Here is a 5,356-nt window from a genome sequence, read left to right on the forward strand (position 1 = left end):
ACCATTTGGACTCATCATGTGCTTGCTGTTCTTCTTGCAGTTTAACCTCTTCTGGGTTATGAATCCTGACCTCAAAGATCGTTTCTTGCCGTTAAGTCTTAAACTGCCCACTCTCCTTGGGCTTTTTGTTGGTTTTCTTGCTATTGTTAGTTCAAAACTTCTTTGTGCCTGCCTAGGTATGTCTATGGCCTCCGGCCCTGTAGTATCCAATGCCAATCAATTCTTCACTGCACCTTCTGTGATAATCACAGAACTACAGAGAGGTTGAGGTTGGAAGGGTCCTCTGGGGGTCATCTTGTCCAATCCCCTGCTCAGGCAGGGCCACCTAGAGCAGGTTGCCCAGGACTGTGTCTAGACAGTTTTTGTGTATCTCTGAAGACAGAGCGAAAACAAGTATTATTATTCCCATTGTGCCAATAAAGAATCAAACAGAAAGATTAGGGGTTTGCCGAGGAAGTTAAGGAACTGCAACTATAATTTTGATTCACACTAAGCCTTACTTAAAAATTTAGAGACTATTCCTGCCTGGTGGTGGTAGAGGCTGAATAAAGAAGATAAAAGGCTGAAAAAACAAATCCAGTGAGCAGTGTGATGGTGGTAACTCAAGTATTGCAGTTTTATTTAATCAGCACTTTTACTTTTTTCCCATGGGTAAAAAGTAGCTAAATGAAAAAAACTGGTGAACTAAAGAAAAAAATTAGCCAGGGGAAACAAAAAGGAGGAAGAAAGTGAAGGACTGAAGATGGAGCAGATGTTAGTGCAAAACTCAAGGCGCTACAAAATCTAGCCTGACCACCTGTGCAGAGTTTTTAGTCTCACCAAGCCCAACAGCTGAGGTTTGGCCAAAGCATACTGTCTGCAGTAGCAACCTGGCTTGACCCAAGACTGCCAAGATAAGGCCAGTCCACCGTTGTCCTTGGTTAGAAAAGGGAGGGAAGACAAGAGAGAGCAGAGGGAGGCTGAGGAGCAGGGGCTGTAAGGCATTTACAACAGAAGGGCAGGGAACGGCAGATGAGGAGTCAGCTCTTGGGGCGATGAGGCACTCCGGCCCATAAACTGGCTGAGGCTACTGCTACGCCAGCTCCCTTGGTGGGTTGCGCCGGCTCCTCCCGGCATTTCTTTCTCAGGGTCGCTCCCGAGACTCCACTCACTCATTCTTGGGATCATTTCTGATCTGAAGTGTTCGAAAAAGTCGCGCAGACGTATTTTGAAGCGACTATCTGTGGATCTCGTTTCCTTTTGTGGCTGTTTGGCCTCCGGTCACGTTGTCCTCCCGTGACGGATCCCCTCCTCCTCCCGCTCCTCCCGTGCCGCAGGGTACCACGCATCAGCGGCCACCTCCTCCGCGGAACATCCCAATTCTCTGCCTTTCTCGGGGCTCCTGAGCCCGCGGCAGGGCCGCGCAGCCGCCGCGGCGGCAGGCAGGCGGGCAAGCGGAGGAGGAGGAGGAAGAGGAAGAGGAGAAAGAGTTTCAAGCTGAAACGCGAGGCGCCGTCCCCGCTCGGCGGCGGCGGGGCCGATCTGGGCGGGCCGCTCTCCTCCCTCGGGGAGGGCGCCGCGCCGCGGCCGCTGGCCGGGCGGGACGAGACGAGACGAGACGAGACGAGACGAAGCAAGATGGCGGCGGGCCTGGTGGGGAGGTAAAGGCGGCCCGTGGCGGGCGGGGCCGGGGCCGGGGCTCCGGGGCCGGGGCTCCGAAGCGGGGGCTCCGAAGGCGGGCGGCTGGCGGCGGGCGGCTGGCGGCTGGCTGGGGGTCGCGGGGAGGTGTTGCTGGGCCCGACTCGCTGCCCGGCCTCCCCGGCACAGAGCCGGCTGTGCGCGCAGGACGGGCCTCGCCGGCGGAGCGGCCAGGCCGTAACCCTCGTTTTTCCTCCGGCCTTAACCGAGCAGCTTGAGGAGCAGGAGAAGAGGCAGCGTGTGCCCTGTTTGCAGGGCTGAAGTAACACCGAGACGCCTCACTGGAAACGGGTGAGAGCGGATGGTGCCCTGCTGCAGTGTAGCGCTGTACCAAGGTCAATGCTACCTGGGCCACAGAAGCCGGCACGCAGGTATGTTCATCAACAGGGAGGTATTGCCGGATGGAAATAAGAGACAGATGAAAAACATTTGTAAGGCAGCAACTGGATGAGAAAAAAATCCCACGTTCATTGGTCACAAAGATATGCAGCACTTACAAAAAGTCCAGACAGAACAAAATCCGCTGGTATGCACATTTAAATACATCTTCTTCGTAACAGGATGCTCTGTTTGACATCTCTTCCTGCAGCTATGGATTTGTTATCAACTGGGTGAAAGCTCCTGTCAGATATGCTTCATACAACCAGTTGCAGCAGCAAAGGCTCTAGTTTTTCTAGAACAGAAACTCCACTTTCATCTATGGTATGTTTTGTAAAAAATATTTCATATGTATACAATAGTTCAGTGCCCCTCTTGGTGTAGGTGTTTAATCCAGTGGCTTTCACACAATGATGAATGCGCTCCCTGTTTTTACTTGCCAGCTGCGTTGTTCAGCACTGAAGAGATGAATGTACCTACTTTTCTTAGTGTAAGTTTCAGAAATAAGTTTGGCAAGTTGGTGCTTTGCAAAATTCACTATTAAGACCACAGAAAATAGTTTGTTTATATGAACTGATGAATGTAATGTTATTTTCAACAGCTTTAAGATTATATATATTCACTAGCAATATTTATATATACACACAGTAAACTGCCAGAACTTTTGGTTTTGGATGTATAGAAAAGCAACTTCCTCTAAGTGATCATATGAAGAATCATAAGTGGGAAAAGACAACAGGAGGGTTGGAGGACTGAGAAGGTAAGACAGTTAAACTTTATGCTGTATCTTACTGGTTGTAGCCTCCAAAATTATAATAGTGCAATGGCAACTCCTGTTCCCCTCCTGACATGAGGGAAGGCAGTACTGCATTTGCACATAAGGCTTGCACACCATTGGTGCCTTTCACCTAACTCATTTCTACTTAAACTGTCTAAGAGGTCACTAAGGTAGGGGATGAAAGGCCCTGTTAAGCTCAGTACAAGTCTTCCTACTCAATAAAGGCACACAATTGCTTGATGAGGATTAGTCAGACCTTATTTTCAGTTGTTTTGTTAACAATGCTGTGTGTATTAATGGCACCACTTTTTCCACATTCTAGGCAGCATCAAGAGACAATGGGATTTGTCATGCCAACGCTAAACCGAGACTAAGCTACTAAGCTTCAACCCTTTATATGGATGGAACTGTTTGTTGAAAAAGGAAGCTGCAATACTGAAAGCAGTCAGTGCTTGACTGCATGAGACCATGCCTCTCACAGAAGGCAAATGATGTCTTACTTCAAAAACTTTCTGAAATGCAAACTTAGTTAAACCCTTTCACTCAGTTAAATCCTTTCAAGTGTCTTCTCCAAGGCAACAATAAACCAGTGTTTGACTTTTCTTAGAGCTGTTACTTGAATAATTGAGGAGGGAAAGCTAAGGTTCCTACATACCTTAGTAGGTACAAGATGTCTTGCTCTCCCGTCAGATTAAGATTTTTAGTTTGATTTACTATGAAGACCACAGGGGTCAACTTAAGGAAAAAAAAAAAAGGCAAAAACCTTCTTTTAGCATAGTGGATTTTTTTCCTCATAGTAGCAGAAGTGCCTTTTTAGATACCTGGTGAACTAAAACTTGACATGTAGCTGTTTATAGAGAACAATTTTTTTGTTCACAGCTAGAAATAGGTACCCTCTGAAAACGTGAAGTTGTCAATATAAAAGAATGCAACAGCAAAGTAAGCCAATAATTCATAACTATCACTAAAACAGTAGAAAAATAACTGTTTACAAAGGCAAACAGCAAACTGATTTTAATTAAATTAAGCAATACTGCTGCAGGCATTCAGAGTGCTCACAACTGTATCTTCAACTGTATACTGCTGTAGTAAGGTGTGCTTCAGGTTGTTAAACTTGTGTGCTTTAATAATTTAAAAAACATAGATTGAATATTTTGCTTTATATTATATGCATCTGTATTGGGTTTGCGTGGCAAGGTTTTGGTAGCAGGGACGCTACAGGGGTGGCTTCTGTGAGAAGCTGCTAGAAGCTTGCCCCATGTCCAACAGAGCCAATGCCAGCCGGCTCCAAGACAGACCTGCCACCAGACAAGGCTGAGCCCATCAGCGACAGTGGTAGGGCCTCTGGGATAACGTATTTTAAGGGGAAGAAAACCTGCATGACTGCAGCTGAAGAGAGGAGCGAGAATATGCGAGAGAAACAACCCTGCAGACACCCAGGTCAGTGAAGGAAGGGGAAGAAGCGCTCCAGGCGCCGGAGCAGAAATTCCCCTGCAGCCTGTGGTGAAGACCACGGTGAGGCAGGCTGTCCCCCTGCAGCCCAGGGAGGTCCACGGTGGAGCAGATATCCACCTGCAGCCCGTGGAGGACCCCACACCGGAGCAGGTGGGTGCCCGAAGGAGGCTGTGATGCCATGGGAAGCCCACACTGGAGCAGGCTCCTGGCAGGACCTGTGGACCCAGGGAGAGAGGAGTCCACACTGGAGCAGGTTTGCTGGCAGGACTTGTGATCTGTGAGGGACCCATGCTGGAGCAATCTGTGCCTGAAGGACTGCAGCCCAGGGAAGGGACCCATGCTGGAGCAGTTTGTGAAGAACTGCAGTCCGTGGGAAGGACTTGGGTTGGAGAAGTTTGTGGAAGACTGTGTCCTATGGGAGGGACCCCATGCTGGAGCAGGGGAAGAGTGTGAGGAGTACCCCCCCCCCCCCAAGGAGGAAGGAGCAACAGAGACAATGTGTGACAAACTGACTGCAACCCCCTTTCCCCATCCCCCTGTGCCGCTCAGGGGGAGAAGGTAGAGAAAATCAGGAGTAAAGTTGAGCCCGAGAAGAAGGAAGGGGTGGGAGCAAGGTGTTTTAAGATTCGTTTTTTATTTCTCATTACCCTACTCTGATTTAATTGGTAATAAATTAGTTTCCCCAAGTCAAGTCTGTTTTGCACATGACAGTAGTTGGTGAGTGATCACCCTGTCCTTATCTCAACCTGCAAGTCTTTCATTATATTTTCTCTCCCCTGTGCAGCTGAGGAGGGGGAGTGAGAGCAGCTTTGGTGGTGTCATGGTTTAACCCCAGCCAGCAACTAAGCACCACGCAGCTGCTCACTACCTTCCACCCCACCCAGTGGGATGGGGGAGAGAATTGTGAAGAAAAAGTAAAACTCGTGGATTGAGATAAAAACAGTTTAATAGAACAGAAAGGAAGAAAATAATAATAACATGACAATAATAAAAGAACTGGAATATACAAAACAAGTGATGCACAATGCAGTTGTTCACCATTCGCCAAACAACACCCAGTTAGTTCCC

The 5,356-nt window shown here is 48.4% G+C and overlaps 1 long non-coding RNA gene and 1 other non-coding gene across 5 annotated transcripts; both read left to right on the forward strand.

Annotated features, from left to right (window-relative positions):
* The first annotated feature begins 1,113 nt into the window (after positions 1–1,113).
* On the forward strand, positions 1,114–3,435 carry LOC142027275 (uncharacterized). 4 transcript variants are annotated; one of them, XR_012649072.1, is made up of 5 exons: positions 1,115–1,640; positions 1,891–2,379; positions 2,499–2,545; positions 2,704–2,815; positions 3,156–3,435. It is a non-coding gene; the product is annotated as an uncharacterized LOC142027275 (long non-coding RNA). The 4 variants fall into 4 exon arrangements; XR_012649070.1 differs by having other exon boundaries at positions 1,114–1,640; positions 2,499–2,815; XR_012649071.1 differs by lacking the exon at positions 2,499–2,545 and having other exon boundaries at positions 1,122–1,640.
* On the forward strand, positions 2,801–2,929 carry LOC142027543 (small nucleolar RNA SNORA47). The gene has a single exon (XR_012649175.1). It is a non-coding gene; the product is annotated as a small nucleolar RNA SNORA47 (small nucleolar RNA).
* Positions 3,436–5,356: the final 1,921 nt, after the last annotated feature.

The sequence above is a fragment of the Buteo buteo genome, chromosome Z (genome assembly GCF_964188355.1).
Source record: "Buteo buteo chromosome Z, bButBut1.hap1.1, whole genome shotgun sequence".
In the NCBI taxonomy this organism is placed as follows: domain Eukaryota; kingdom Metazoa; phylum Chordata; class Aves; order Accipitriformes; family Accipitridae; genus Buteo; species Buteo buteo.